Source organism: Tenrec ecaudatus, unplaced genomic scaffold, assembly GCF_050624435.1.
Source record: "Tenrec ecaudatus isolate mTenEca1 unplaced genomic scaffold, mTenEca1.hap1 Scaffold_524, whole genome shotgun sequence".
NCBI lineage: Eukaryota > Metazoa > Chordata > Mammalia > Afrosoricida > Tenrecidae > Tenrec > Tenrec ecaudatus.
The window spans coordinates 264,491-282,400 of NW_027459438.1; positions in this window are offsets into that span (position 1 = coordinate 264,491).

A 17,910-nucleotide genomic window follows, 5' to 3' on the forward strand; every position below is an offset into this window, starting at 1 on the left:
CTTAAATCTTATATTCGTTATCATTTTGGCGCCATCAATGTGGCACCTTATCTGACTACGTTGTGGAATAATGAGTATTGCCAAACGTCACTATTCTAGAACATGTCACAAAGGTCATGGGGTCATAATTGATTGACATCATAAATGCGGCATATTTGTGACATCATAAAGAAATTGTGGTGTCATAAAGCAATCAAGGGATGTCATAGAGAAATTTTTTGATGACATAAAGGAATTATGTGATGCCATAGAGCAATTATTAGCGGCGTATATGACATCAGGAAAGGAGACATTATAGAGTTCCTTTGCGACAGAGTGGGTGACTTCTTATGTCTTACATGCATCATAAATGTTGGCATCATAAATGGGGCATCTTAGGTTAAGGTGTGGGACAATGGTTTACGCCAAAGGCCCAGTTTTCTAGGATGTCACATAGTTGATGTCTTCATTGTTGGGTGATGTGATAAATGGGGCATCATTGTGATGTCATAAAGCAATTGTGGTGTCATAAAGCAATCATGGGATGTCATAGAGGATTTTAGTTACGTCATAAAGTAATTATGTGATGCCTACAGCAATTATGTGCGTTTATGACATCATGAATAGGAGCTTTTATACAGCTCCTTTGCGACAGATGGGTGAACACTTCTGTCCTAAATGCATCATAATTGTTGGCACAATAAATGGGGCATCTTAGGTTAGGGTATGGGACAATGGTTTATGCCAAAGCCCCAGTTTGTCTAGGATGTCTCATAGTTGATGTCTTCATTGTTGGGTGACGTCATAAATGTGGCATCTTTGTGATGTCATAAGGCAATTGTGGTGCCATAAAGCAATTCTGTGGCATCATAGAGCAATTATGTGATGTCATAAAGCTTTTGTGCGATGCCATGAAGCAATTATGTGCGGCGTTTGTGACGTCATGAATGGGAGAGAAATACAGCTACTATGTGACATCGTGGCTAACTGCTTATGCCTTACATTCATTATAAGTTTTCGCATCATAAATGGGGAGCATTAAAAGGCTAAGGTGTGGGACAATGGGTTATGCCAATATCTAGTGTGTCTACCATGTCACATAACTGATGACTTCATAGATGTATAAAATCATAAATGTGCGTATTTGGTGAAGTCATCAAGCAATGCTGATGTCATAAAGCAATCATGTGACGTCATAGGGAAATTTCCAGCGCCTTTGCGACATAGATGGTGACTTCTTAAATCTTATATTCACTATCATTTTTGGCACCATCCATATGGCACCTTATCTGACTATGTTGTGGAATAATGGGTATTGGCAAAGGTCAAGTTTCTATAGCATTTCACAAAGGTCATGAGTTAATAATTGGGTGACGGCATAATTGTGACGTCATAAAGCAAATGTGGTGTCATAAAGCAATCATGTGACGTCATAGAGAACTTTTGTGACGACATTAAGGAATTATGTGTTGCCATAAAGCAATTTTGTGTGGCGTTTATGACGTCATGAATGGGAGACATTATAGAGCTCCTTTGCGACAGAGTGGGTGACTTCTTATGTCTTACATGCATCATAAATGTTGGCATCATAAATGGGGCATCTTAGGATAAGGTGTGGGACAATGGGTCAAGCCAAAAATCCTGTTTGTCTAGGATGTCACATAGTTGATGTCTTCATAGTTGGATGACCACATAAGTGAGGTGTTATGGTGAAGTCATAGAGCAATTGTGGTGTCATAATGCAATCATGTGATGTCATAGTGCAGTTATGTGATGTCATAAAGCTATTGTGCGATGTCATAAAGCAATTGTGTGCCTGTTTGTGACGTCCTGAATGGGAGACATTACATAGCTATTTTGCGACTAGTGGGAAATTGATTGTGTCTTCCATTCGTCATAATGGGTAGCATAATAATTGTGGCACGTTATCGGGCGAAGGTGTGGAATAATGAGTATTGCCAAAGGTCAAGTTTCTATACCATGTCACAAAGGTCATGACGTCATTAGTGGTTGACATCCTAAATGCGGCATATTTGTTACGTCATAAAGCAATTGTGGTGTCATAAAGCAATCATGGGATGTCATAGAGGAATTTAGTGACGTCATAAAGGAATTATGTGATGCCATACAGCAATTATGTGCGTTTATGACATCATGAATAGGAGCTTTTATACAGCTCCTTTGCGACAGAGTGGGTGAACTCTTCTGTCCTAAATGCATCATAATTGTTGGCACAATAAATGGGGCATCTTATGGTACGGTATGGGACAATGGTTTATGCCAAAGGCCCCGTTTGTCTAGGATGTCACATAGTTGATGCCTTCACAGTTGGATGACGTCATAAGTGAGGTGTTATTGTGACGTCATAGAGCAACTGTGGTGCCATAAAGCAATTCTGTGATTTCATGTGCGATGTCATGAAGCAATTATGTGCGGCGTTTGTGACGTCATGAATGGGAGAGAAAATACAGCTACTATGTGACATAGTGGCTAACTGCTTATGTCATACGTATTTCATAAGTTTTGCATCATTAATGTGGCACGCTATAAGGCTAAGGTGTCTGACAATGCTTATGACAATATCTAGTGTGTCTACCGTGTCACAAAAGTGATGACTACATAGTTGGATGAAGTCATAAATGTTGCGTACATGGTGATGTCATCAAGCAACGTTGATGCCATTAAGCAATCATGTGACGTCATAGAGTAATTTCCACCGCCTTTTTGATATAGAGGGTGACTTCTTAATTCTTACATTTGTTATAATTTTTAGCATCATCATTGTGGCACGTTATCTGACTATGTTGTGGAATAATGACTATTGGCAAAGGGCAAGTTTCTATAGCATTTCACAAAGGTTATGACGTCATAATTGGGTGACGTCATAAATGCGGCATAATTGTGACGTCATGAAGGGGAGAGAAAATACAGCTACTATGTGACATAGTGGCTAAGTGCTTATGCCTTACATTCATTATACGTTTGGCATCATAAATGGGGAGCATTAAAAGGCTAAGGTGGGGGACAATGGGTTATGCCAATATCTAGTGTGTCTACCATGTCACAAAAGTGATGATTACATAGTTGGATAAAGTCATAAATGTTGCGTACTTGGCGATGTCATATTCGCTATCATTTTTGGCGCCATCAATGTGGCACCTTATCTGACTATGTTGTGGAATAATGGGTATTGGCAAAGGTCAAGTTTCTATAGCATTTCACAAAGGTCATGACGTCATCATTGGGTGACGCCATAAATGCGGCATAATTGTGACGTCATAAGGCAATTGTGGTGCCATAAAGCAATACTGTGGCATAATAGAGCAATTATGTGATGTCTTAAAGCTATTGTGCGATGTCATAAAGCAATTATGTGCGGCGTTTGTGACGTCATGAATGGGAGAGAAAATACAGCTACTATGTGACATAGTGGCTATCTGCTTATGTCATACATATGTCATAAGTTTTGCATCATAAATGTGGCACGCTATAAGGCTAAGGTGTGGGACAATGCTTTATGCCAAAATCTAGTGTGTCTACCATGTCACAAAAGTGATGACTGCATAGATGGATGAAGTCATACATGTGGCGTACTTGGTGATGTCATCAAGCAACGTTGATGCCATTAAACAATGATGTGACGCCATAGAGAAATTTCCAGCGCCTTTTTGAGATAGAAGGTGACTTCTTAAGTCTTACATTTGTTATCATTTTTGGCATCATCATTTTGGCACGTTATCTGACTACGTTGTGGAATAATGAGTATTGCCAAAGGTCAATATTCTAGAACATGTCACAAAGGTCAGTGGGTCATAATTGATTGACATCATAAATACGGCATATTTGTGACATCATAAAGCAATTGTGGTGTCATAAAGCAAGCAAGGGATGTCATAGAGAAATTTTGTGACGACATAAAGGAATTATGTGATGCCATACAGCAATTATTAGCGGCGTTTATGACATCATGAAAGGGAGACATTATAGAGCTCCTTTACGACAGAGTGGGTGACTTCTTATGTCTTACATGCATCATAAATATTGGCATCATAAATGGGTCATCTTAGGTTAAGGTTTGGGACAATGGTTTATGCCAAAGGCCCAGTTTGTCTAGGATGTCGCATAATTGATGTCTTCATTGTTGGGTGACGTCATAAATGTGGCATCATTGTGACGTCATAAGGCAATTGTGGTGCCATAAAGCAAATCTGGGATATCATAGAGCAATTATGTGATGTCATAAAGCTATTGTGCGATGTCATAAAGCAATTGTGTGCTTGTTTGTGACGTCCTGAATGGTAGACATTGCACAGCTATTTTGCGACTAGTGGGAAATTGATTGTGTCTTCCATTCGTCATAATTGGTAGCATAATAATTGTGGCACGTTATCGGGCGAAGGTATGGAATAATGGGTATTGCCAAAGGTCAAGTTTTTATAGCATGTCACAAAGGTCATGACGTCATAATTGGTTGTAATCCTAAATGCGGCATATTTATTACGTCATAAGGCAATTGTGGTGCCATAAAGCAATTCTGTGACGTCATAGAGCAATTATGTGATGTCATAAATCTATTGTGCTATGTCCTATAGCAATTATGTGCGGCATTTGTGACGTCATGAATGGGAGAGAAAATACAGCTACTATGTGACATAGTGGCTAACTGCTTATGTCATACATATTTCATAAGTTTTGCATCATTAATGTGGCACGGTATAAGGCTAAGGTGTCTGACAATGCTTATGACAATATCTAGTGTGTCTACCGTGTCACAAAAGAGATGACTACATAGTTGGATGAAGTCATAAATGTTGCGTACTTGGTGATGTCATCGAGCAACCTTGATGCCATTAAGCAATCATGTGACGTCATAGAGAAATTTCCAGCGCATTTTTGACATAGAGGGCGACTCCTTAATTCTTACATTTGTTATCATTTTGGCATCATTATTGTGGCACGTTATCTGACTACTTTGTGGAATAATGAGTATTGCCAAAGGTCAATATACTAGAACATATCACAAAGGTCATGGGGTCATAATTGATTGACATCATAAATGCGGCATATTTGTGACATCATAAAGAAATTGTGGTGTCATAAAGCAATCAAGGGACGTCATAGAGAAATTTTGTGATGACATAAAGGAATTATGTGATGCCATACAGCAATTAGTTGCGGCGTTTATGACATCATGAATGGGAGACATTATAGAGCTCCTTTGCGACAGAGTGGGTGACTTCTTATGTCTTACATGCATCATAAATGTTGGCATCATAAGTGGGGCATCTTAGGATAAGGTGTGGGACAATGGGTCAAGCCAAAAATCCTGTTTGTCTAGGATGTCACATAGTTGATGTCTTCATAGTTGGATGACCACATAAGTGAGGTGTTATTGTGACGTCATAGAGCAATTGTGGTGTCATAATGCAATCGTGTGATGTCATAGTGCAGTTATGTGATGTCAAAAAGCTATTGTGCGATGTCATAACGCAATTGTGTGCCTGTTTGTGACGTCCTGATTGGGAGACATTACTCAGCTATTTTGCGACTAGTGGGAAATGGACTGTCTTCCATTCGTCATAACTGGTAGCATAATAATTGTGGCACGTTATCGGGCAAAGGTGTGGAATAATTGGTATTGCAAAGGTCAGGTTTCATTAGCATGTCACAAAGGTCATGACGTCATAATTGGTTGACATCCTAAATGCGGCATATTTCTTACGTGATAAAGCAATTGTGGTGTCATAAAGCAATCATGGGATGTCATAGAGGAATTTAGTGACGTCATAAAGGAATTATGTGATGCCATACAGCAATTATGTGCGTTAATGACATCATGAATAGGAGCTTTTATACAGCTCCTTTACGACAGAGTGGGTGAACTCTTCTGTCCTAAATGCATCATAATTGTTGGCGCAATAAATGGGGCATCTTAGGTTAGGGTATGGGACAATGGTTTATGCCAAAAGTCCAGTTTGTCTAGGATGTCACATAGTTGAATTCATTGTTGGGTGACGTCATAAATGTGGCATCATTGTGACGTCATAAGGCAATCGTGGTGCCATAAAGCAATTATGTGGCGTCATAGAGCAATTATGTGATGTCTTAAAGCTATTGTGCGACGTCATAAAGCAATGATGTGCGGCGTTTGTGACGTCATGAATGGGAGAGAAAATACAGCTACTATGTGACGTAGTGGCTAACTGCTTATGCCTTACATTCATTATAAGTTTTGGCATCATAATTCGGGAGCATTATAAGGCTAAGGTGTGGGACAATGGTTTATGCCAATATCTAGTGTGTCTCCCATGTCACAAAAGTGATGACTTCATAGATGGATAAAGTCATAGTTGTGGCGTATTGGTGAAGTCATCAAGCAATGGTGAGGTCATAAATCAATCATGTGACGTCATAGTGAAATTTCCAGCGCCTTTGCGACATAGATGGTGACTTCTTAAATCTTATATTCGTTATCATTTTGGCGCCATCAATGTGGCACCTTATCTGACTACGTTGTGGAATAATGAGTATTGCCAAACGTCACTATTCTAGAACATGTCACAAAGGTCATGGGGTCATAATTGATTGACATCATAAATGCGGCATATTTGTGACATCATAAAGAAATTGTGGTGTCATAAAGCAATCAAGGGATGTCATAGAGAAATTTTGTGATGACATAAAGGAATTATGTGATGCCATAGAGCAATTATTAGCGGCGTATATGACATCAGGAAAGGAGACATTATAGAGTTCCTTTGCGACAGAGTGGGTGACTTCTTATGTCTTACATGCATCATAAATGTTGGCATCATAAATGGGGCATCTTAGGTTAAGGTGTGGGACAATGGTTTACGCCAAAGGCCCAGTTTTCTAGGATGTCACATAGTTGATGTCTTCATTGTTGGGTGATGTGATAAATGGGGCATCATTGTGACGTCATAAAGCAATTGTGGTGTCATAAAGCAATCATGGGATGTCATAGAGGATTTTAGTTACGTCATAAAGTAATTATGTGATGCCTATAGCAATTATGTGCGTTTATGACATCATGAATAGGAGCTTTTATACAGCTCCTTTGCGACAGATGGGTGAACACTTCTGTCCTAAATGCATCATAATTGTTGGCACAATAAATGGGGCATCTTAGGTTAGGGTATGGGACAATGGTTTATGCCAAAGGCCCAGTTTGTCTAGGATGTCTCATAGTTGATGTCTTCATTGTTGGGTGACGTCATAAATGTGGCATATTTGTGATGTCATAAGGCAATTGTGGTGCCATAAAGCAATTCTGTGGCATCATAGAGCAATTATGTGATGTCATAAAGCTTTTGTGCGATGCCATGAAGCAATTATGTGCGGCGTTTGTGACGTCATGAATGGGAGAGAAATACAGCTACTATGTGACATCGTGGCTAACTGCTTATGCCTTACATTCATTATAAGTTTTGGCATCATAAATGGGGAGCATTAAAAGGCTAAGGTGTGGGACAATGGGTTATGCCAATATCTAGTGTGTCTACCATGTCACAAAACTGATGAATTCATAGATGTATAAAATCATAAATGTGCGTATTTGGTGAAGTCATCAAGCAATGCTGATGTCATAAAGCAATCGTGTGACGTCATAGGGAAATTTCCAGCGCCTTTGCGACATAGATGGTGACTTCTTAAATCTTATATTCACTATCATTTTTGGCACCATCCATATGGCACCTTATCTGACTATGTTGTGGAATAATGGGTATTGGCAAAGGTCAAGTTTCTATAGCATTTCACAAAGGTCATGAGTTAATAATTGGGTGACGGCATAATTGTGACGTCATAAAGCAAATGTGGTGTCATAAAGCAATCATGTGACGTCATAGAGAACTTTTGTGACGACATTAAGGAATTATGTGTTGCCATAAAGCAATTTTGTGTGGCGTTTATGACGTCATGAATGGGAGACATTATAGAGCTCCTTTGCGACAGAGTGGGTGACTTCTTATGTCTTACATGCATCATAAATGTTGGCATCATAAATGGGGCATCTTAGGATAAGGTGTGGGACAATGGGTCAAGCCAAAAATCCTGTTTGTCTAGGATGTCACATAGTTGATGTCTTCATAGTTGGATGACCACATAAGTGAGGTGTTATGGTGACGTCATAGAGCAATTGTGGTGTCATAATGCAATCATGTGATGTCATAGTGCAGTTATGTGATGTCATAAAGCTATTGTGCGATGTCATAAAGCAATTGTGTGCCTGTTTGTGACGTCCTGAATGGGAGACATTACATAGCTATTTTGCGACTAGTGGGAAATTGATTGTGTCTTCCATTCGTCATAATGGGTAGCACAATAATTGTGGCACGTTATCGGGCGAAGGTGTGGAATAATGAGTATTGCCAAAGGTCAAGTTTCTATACCGTGTCACAAAGGTCATGACGTCATCATTGGGTGACGCCATAAATGCGGCATAATTGTGATGTCATAAAGCAATTGTGGTGTCATAAAGCAATCATGGGATGTCATAGAGGAATTTAGTGACGTCATAAAGGAGTTATGTGATGCCATACAGCAATTATGTGCATTTATGACATCATGAACAGGAGCCTTTATGCAGCTCCTTTGCGACTGAGTGGGTGAACTCTTCTGTCCTAAATGCATCATAATTGTTGGCACAATAAATGTGGCATCTTAGGGTAAGGTATGGGACAATGGTTTATGCCACAGGCCGAGTTTGTCTAGGATGTCACATAGTTGATGTCTTCATTGTTGGGTGACGTCATAAATATGGCATCATTGTGACGTCATAAGGCAATCGTGGTACCATAAAGCAATTCTGTGACGTCATAGAGCAATTATGTGATGTCATAAAGCTATTGTGCGACGTCATAAAGCAATGATGTGCGGCGTTTGTGACGTCATGAATGGGAGAGAAAATACAGCTACTATGTGACGTAGTGGCTAACTGCTTATGTCTTACATTCATGATAAGTTTTGGCATCATAAATGGGAAGCATTATAAGGCTAAGGTGTGGGACAATGGGTTATGCCAATATCTAGTGTGTCTACCATGTCACAAAACTGATGACTTCATAGATGGATAAAGTCATAATTGTGGCGTATTGGTGAAGTCATCAAGCAATGGTGAGGTCATAAATCAATCACGTGACGTCATAGTGAAATTTCCAGCGCCTTTGCGACATAGATGGTGACTTCTTAAATCTTATATTCGTTATCATTTTGGCGCCATCAATGTGGCACCTTATCTGACTACGTTGTGGAATAATGAGTATTGCCAAAGGTCACTATTCTAGAACATGTCACAAAGGTCATGGGGTCATAATTGATTGACATCATAAATGCGGCATATTTGTGACATCATAAAGAAATTGTGGTGTCATAAAGCAATCAAGGTATGTCATAGAGAAATTTTGTGACGACATAAAGGAATTATGTGATGCCATACAGCAATTATTAGCGGCGTATATGACATCATGAAAGGGAGACATTATAGAGTTCCTTTGCGACAGAATGGGTGACTTCTTATGTCTTACATGCATCATAAAAGTTGGCATCATAAATGGGGCATCTTAGGTTAAGGTGTGGGACAATGGTTTACGCCAAAGGCCCAGTTTTCTAGGATGTCACATAGTTGATGTCTTCATTGTTGGGTGACGTGATAAATGGGGCATTATTGTGACGTCATAAAGCAATTGTGGTGTCATAAAGCAATCACGGGATGTCATAGAGGACTTTAGTTACGTCATAAAGTAATTATGTGATGCCATACAGCAATTATGTGCGTTTATGACATCATGAATAGGAGCTTTTATACAGCTCCTTTGCGACAGATGGGTGAACACTTCTGTCCTAAATGCATCACAATTGTTGGCACAATAAATGGGGCATCTTACGTTAGGGTATGGGACAATGGTTTATGCCAAAGGCCCAGTTTGTCTAGGATGTCTCATAGTTGATGTCTTCATTGTTGGGTGACGTCCTAAATGTGGCATCTTTGTGATGTCATACGGCAATTGTGGTGCCATAAAGCAATTCTGTGGCATCATAGAGCAATTATGTGATGTCATAAAGCTTTTGTGCGATGCCATGAAGCAATTATGTGCGGCGTTTGTGACGTCATGAATGGGAGAGAAAATACAGCTACTATGTGACATCGTGGCTAACTGCTTATGCCTTACATTCATTATAAGTTTTGGCATCATAAATGGGGAGCATTAAAAGGCTAAGGTGTGGGACAATGGGTTATGCCAATATCTAGTGTGTCTACCATGTCACAAAACTGATGACTTCATAGATGTATAAAATCATAAATGTGCGTATTTGGTGAAGTCATCAAGCAATGCTGATGCCATAAAGCAATCGTGTGACGTCATAGGGAAATTTCCAGCGCCTTTGCGACATAGATGGTGACTTCTTAAATCTTATATTCACTATCATTTTTGGCACCATCCATCCATATGGCACCTTATCTGACTATGTTGTGGAATAATGGGTATTGGCAAAGGTCAAGTTTCTATAGCATTTCACAAAGGTCATGAGTTAATAATTGGGTGACGGCATAATTGTGACGTCATAAAGCAAATGTGGTGTCATAAAGCAATCATGTGACGTCATAGAGAACTTTTGTGACGACATTAAGGAATTATGTGTTGCCATAAAGCAATTTTGTGTGGCGTTTATGACGTCATGAATGGGAGACATTATAGAGCTCCTTTGCGACAGAGTGGGTGACTTCTTATGTCTTACATGCATCATAAATGTTGGCATCATAAATGGGGCATCTTAGGATAAGGTGTGGGACAATGGGTCAAGCCAAAAATCCTGTTTGTCTAGGATGTCACATAGTTGATGTCTTCATAGTTGGATGACCACATAAGTGAGGTGTTATGGTGACGTCATAGAGCAATTGTGGTGTCATAATGCAATCATGTGATGTCATAGTGCAGTTATGTGATGTCATAAAGCTATTGTGCGATGTCATAAAGCAATTGTGTGCCTGTTTGTGACGTCCTGAATGGGAGACATTACATAGCTATTTTGCGACTAGTGGGAAATTGATTGTGTCTTCCATTCGTCATAATGGGTAGCATAATAATTGTGGCACGTTATCGGGCGAAGGTGTGGAATAATGAGTATTGCCAAAGGTCAAGTTTCTATACCATGTCACAAAGGTCATGACGTCATTAGTGGTTGACATCCTAAATGCGGCATATTTGTTACGTCATAAAGCAATTGTGGTGTCATAAAGCAATCATGGGATGTCATAGAGGAATTTAGTGACGTCATAAAGTAATTATGTGATGCCATACAGCAATTATGTGCGTTTATGACATCATGAATAGGAGCTTTTATACAGCTCCTTTGCGACAGAGTGGGTGAACTCTTCTGTCCTAAATGCATCATAATTGTTGGCACAATAAATGGGGCATCTTATGGTACGGTATGGGACAATGGTTTATGCCAAAGGCCCCGTTTGTCTAGGATGTCACATAGTTGATGCCTTCACAGTTGGATGACGTCATAAGTGAGGTGTTATTGTGACGTCATAGAGCAATTGTGGTGCCATAAAGCAATTCTGTGATTTCATGTGCGATGTCATGAAGCAATTATGTGCGGCGTTTGTGACGTCATGAATGGGAGAGAAAATACAGCTACTATGTGACATAGTGGCTAACTGCTTATGTCATACGTATTTCATAAGTTTTGCATCATTAATGTGGCACGCTATAAGGCTAAGGTGTCTGAAAATGCTTATGACAATATCTAGTGTGTCTACCGTGTCACAAAAGTGATGACTACATAGTTGGATGAAGTCATAAATGTTGCGTACATGGTGATGTCATCAAGCAACGTTGATGCCATTAAGCAATCATGTGACGTCATAGAGTAATTTCCACCGCCTTTTTGATATAGAGGGTGACTTCTTAATTCTTACATTTGTTATAATTTTTAGCATCATCATTGTGGCATGTTATCTGACTATGTTGTGGAATAATGACTATTGGCAAAGGTCAAGTTTCTATAGCATTTCACAAAAGTTATGACGTCATAATTGGGTGACGTCATAAATGCGGCATAATTGTGACATCATGAAGGGGAGAGAAAATACAGCTACTATGTGACATAGTGGCTAACTGCTTATGCCTTACATTCATTATAAGTTTGGCATCATAAATGGGGAGCATTAAAAGGCTAAGGTGGGGGACAATGGGTTATGCCAATATCTAGTGTGTCTACCATGTCACAAAAGTGATGATTACATAGTTGGATAAAGTCATAAATGTTGCGTACTTGGCGATGTCATATTCGCTATCATTTTTGGCGCCATCAATGTGGCACCTTATCTGACTATGTTGTGGAATAATGGGTATTGGCAAAGGTCAAGTTTCTATAGCATTTCACAAAGTTCATGACGTCATAATTGGGTGACGCCATAAATGCGGCATAATAGTGACGTCATAGCAAATGTGGTGTCACAAAACAATCATGTGACGTCATAAAGAAATTTTGTGACGACATAAAGGAGTTATGTGATGCCATACAGCAATTATGTGCATTTATGACATCATGAATAGGAGCCTTTATGCAGCTCCTTTGCGACTGAGTGGGTGAACTCTTCTGTCCTAAATGCATCATAATTGTTGGCACAATAAATGGGGCATCTTAGGGTAAGGTATGGGACAATGGTTTATGCCAAAGGCCGAGTTTGTCTAGGATGTCACATAGTTGATGTCTTCATTGTTGGGTGACGTCATAAATATGGCATCATTGTGACGTCATAAGGCAATTGTGGTGCCATAAAGCAATTCTGTGACATCATAGAGCAATTATGTGATGTCATAAAGCTTTTGTGCAACGTCATAAAGCAATGATGTGCGGCGTTTGTGACGTCATGAATGGGAGAGAAAATACAGCTACTATGTGACGTAGTGGCTAACTGCTTATGTCTTACATTCATGATAAGTTTTGGCATCATAAATGGGAAGCATTATAAGGCTAAGGTGTGGGACAATGGGTTATGCCAATATCTAGTGTGTCTACCATGTCACAAAACTGATGACTTCGTAGATGGATAAAGTCATAATTGTGGCGTATTGGTGAAGTCATCAAGCAATGGTGAGGTCATAAATCAATCACGTGACGTCATAGTGAAATTTCCAGCGCCTTTGCGACATAGATGGTGACTTCTTAAATCTTATATTCGTTATCATTTTGGCGCCATCAATGTGGCACCTTATCTGACTACGTTGTGGAATAATGAGTATTGCCAAAGGTCACTATTCTAGAACATGTCACAAAGGTCATGGGGTCATAATTGATTGACATCATAAATGCGGCATATTTGTGACATCATAAAGAAATTGTGGTGTCATAAAGCAATCAAGGGATGTCATAGAGAAATTTTGTGATGACATAAAGGAATTATGTGATGCCATAGAGCAATTATTAGCGGCGTATATGACATCAGGAAAGGAGACATTATAGAGTTCCTTTGCGACAGAGTGGGTGACTTCTTATGTCTTACATGCATCATAAATGTGGGCATCATAAATGGGGCATCTTAGGTTAAGGTGTGGGACAATGGTTTACGCCAAAGGCCCAGTTTTCTAGGATGTCACATAGTTGATGTCTTCATTGTTGGGTGATGTGATAAATGGGGCATCATTGTGACGTCATAAAGCAATTGTGGTGTCATAAAGCAATCATGGGATGTCATAGAGGATTTTAGTTACGTCATAAAGTAATTATGTGATGCCATACAGCAATTATGTGCGTTTATGACATCATGAATAGGAGCTTTTATACAGCTCCTGTGCGACAGATGGGTGAACACTTCTGTCCTAAATGCATCATAATTGTTGGCACAATAAATGGGGCATCTTAGGTTAGGGTATGGGACAATGGTTTATGCCAAAGGCCCAGTTTGTCTAGGATGTCTCATAGTTGATGTCTTCATTGTTGGGTGACGTCCTAAATGTGGCATCTTTGTGATGTCATAAGGCAACTGTGGTGCCATAAAGCAATTCTGTGGCATCATAGAGCAATTATGTGATGTCATAAAGCTTTTGTGCGATGCCATGAAGCAATTATGTGCGGCGTTTGTGACGTCATGAATGGGAGAGAAAATACAGCTACTATGTGACATCGTGGCTAACTGCTTATGCCTTACATTCATTATAAGTTTTGGCATCATAAATGGGGAGCATTAAAAGGCTAAGGTGTGGGACAATGGGTTATGCCAATATCTAGTGTGTCTACCATGTCACAAAACTGATGACTTCATAGATGTATAAAATCATAAATGTGCGTATTTGGTGAAGTCATCAAGCAATGCTGATGTCATAAAGCAATCGTGTGACGTCATAGGGAAATTTCCAGCGCCTTTGCGACATAGATGGTGACTCCTTAAATCTTATATTCACTATCATTTTTGGCACCATCCATATGGCACCTTATCTGACTATGTTGTGGAATAATGGGTATTGGCAAAGGTCAAGTTTCTATAGCATTTCACAAAGGTCATGAGTTAATAATTGGGTGACGGCATAATTGTGACGTCATAAAGCAAATGTGGTGTCATAAAGCAATCATGTGACGTCATAGAGAACTTTTGTGACGACATTAAGGAATTATGTGTTGCCATAAAGCAATTTTGTGTGGCGTTTATGACGTCATGAATGGGAGACATTATAGAGCTCCTTTGCGACAGAGTGGGTGACTTCTTATGTCTTACATGCATCATAAATGTTGGCATCATAAATGGGGCATCTTAGGATAAGGTGTGGGACAATGGGTCAAGCCAAAAATCCTGTTTGTCTAGGATGTCACATAGTTGATGTCTTCATAGTTGGATGACCACATAAGTGAGGTGTTATGGTGACGTCATAGAGCAATTGTGGTGTCATAATGCAATCATGTGATGTCATAGTGCAGTTATGTGATGTCATAAAGCTATTGTGCGATGTCATAAAGCAATTGTGTGCCTGTTTGTGACGTCCTGAATGGGAGACATTACATAGCTATTTTGCGACTAGTGGGAAATTGATTGTGTCTTCCATTCGTCATAATGGGTAGCATAATAATTGTGGCACGTTATCGGGCGAAGGTGTGGAATAATGAGTATTGCCAAAGGTCAAGTTTCTATAGCATGTCACAAAGGTCATGACGTCATCATTGGGTGACGCCATAAATGCGGCATAATTGTGACGTCATAAAGCAATTGTGGTGTCATAAAGCAATCATGGGATGTCATAGAGGAATTTTGTGACGACATAAAGGAGTTATGTGATGCCATAAAGCAATTATGAGCATTTATGACATCATGAACAGGAGCCTTTATGCAGCTCCTTTGCGACTGAGTGGGTGAACTCTTCTGTCCTAAATGCATCATAATTGTTGGCACAATAAATGGGGCATCTTAGGGTAAGGTATGGGACAATGGTTTATGCCACAGGCCGAGTTTTTCTAGGATGTCACATAGTTGATGTCTTCATTGTTGGGTGACGTCATAAATATGGCATCATTGTGACGTGATAAGGCAATCGTGGTACCATAAAGCAATTCTGTGACGTCATAGAGCAATTATGTGATGTCATAAAGCTATTGTGCGACGTCATAAAGCAATGATGTGCGGCGTTTGTGACGTCATGAATGGGAGAGAAAATACAGCTACTATGTGACGTAGTGGCTAACTGCTTATGTCTTACATTCATGATAAGTTTTGGCATCATAAATGGGAAGCATTATAAGGCTAAGGTGTGGGACAATGGGTTATGCCAATATCTAGTGTGTCTACCATGTCACAAAACTGATGACTTCATAGATGGATAAAGTCATAATTGTGGCGTATTGGTGAAGTCATCAAGCAATGGTGAGGTCATAAATCAATCACGTGACGTCATAGTGAAATTTCCAGCGCCTTTGCGACATAGATGGTGACTTCTTAAATCTTATATTCGTTATCATTTTGGCGCCATCAATGTGGCACCTTATCTGACTACGTTGTGGAATAATGAGTATTGCCAAAGGTCACTATTCTAGAACATGTCACAAAGGTCATGGGGTCATAATTGATTGACATCATAAATGCGGCATATTTGTGACATCATAAAGAAATTGTGGTGTCATAAAGCAATCAAGGGATGTCATAGAGAAATTTTGTGACGACATAAAGGAATTATGTGATGCCATACAGCAATTATTAGCGGCGTATATGACATCATGAAAGGGAGACATTATAGAGTTCCTTTGCGACAGAGTGGGTGACTTCTTATGTCTTACATGCATCATAAATGTTGGCATCATAAATGGGGCATCTTAGGTTAAGGTGTGGGACAATGGTTTACGCCAAAGGCCCAGTTTTCTAGGATGTCACATAGTTGATGTCTTCATTGTTGGGTGACGTGATAAATGGGGCATTATTGTGACGTCATAAAGCAATTGTGGTGTCATAAAGCAATCACGGGATGTCATAGAGGACTTTAGTTACGTCATAAAGCAATTATGTGATGCCATACAGCAATTATGTGCGTTTATGACATCATGAATAGGAGCTTTTATACAGCTCCTTTGCGACAGATGGGTGAACACTTCTGTCCTAAATGCATCACAATTGTTGGCACAATAAATGGGGCATCTTAGGTTAGGGTATGGGACAATGGTTTATGCCAAAGGCCCAGTTTGTCTAGGATGTCTCATAGTTGATGTCTTCATTGTTGGGTGACGTCATTAATGTGGCATCTTTGTGATGTCATACGGCAATTGTGGTGCCATAAAGCAATTCTGTGGCATCATAGAGCAATTATGTGATGTCATAAAGCTTTTGTGCGATGCCATGAAGCAATTATGTGCGGCGTTTGTGACGTCATGAATGGGAGAGAAAATACAGCTACTATGTGACATCGTGGCTAACTGCTTATGCCTTACATTCATTATAAGTTTTGGCATCATAAATGGGGAGCATTAAAAGGCTAAGGTGTGGGACAATGGGTTATGCCAATATCTAGTGTGTCTACCATGTCACAAAACTGATGACTTCATAGATGTATAAAATCATAAATGTGCGTATTTGGTGAAGTCATCAAGCAATGCTGATGTCATAAAGCAATCGTGTGACGTCATAGGGAAATTTCCAGCGCCTTTGCGACATAGATGGTGACTCCTTAAATCTTATATTCACTATCATTTTTGGCACCATCCATATGGCACCTTATCTGACTATGTTGTGGAATAATGGGTATTGGCAAAGGTCAAGTTTCTATAGCATTTCACAAAGGTCATGAGTTAATAATTGGGTGACGGCATAATTGTGACGTCATAAAGCAAATGTGGTGTCATAAAGCAATCATGTGACGTCATAGAGAACTTTTGTGACGACATTAAGGAATTATGTGTTGCCATAAAGCAATTTTGTGTGGCGTTTATGACGTCATGAATGGGAGACATTATAGAGCTCCTTTGCGACAGAGTGGGTGACTTCTTATGTCTTACATGCATCATAAATGTTGGCATCATAAATGGGGCATCTTAGGATAAGGTGTGGGACAATGGGTCAAGCCAAAAATCCTGTTTGTCTAGGATGTCACATAGTTGATGTCTTCATAGTTGGATGACCACATAAGTGAGGTGTTATGGTGACGTCATAGAGCAATTGTGGTGTCATAATGCAATCATGTGATGTCATAGTGCAGTTATGTGATGTCATAAAGCTATTGTGCGATGTCATAAAGCAATTGTGTGCCTGTTTGTGACGTCCTGAATGGGAGACATTACATAGCTATTTTGCGACTAGTGGGAAATTGATTGTGTCTTCCATTCGTCATAATGGGTAGCATAATAATTGTGGCACGTTATCGGGCGAAGGTGTGGAATAATGAGTATTGCCAAAGGTCAAGTTTCTATAGCATGTCACAAAGGTCA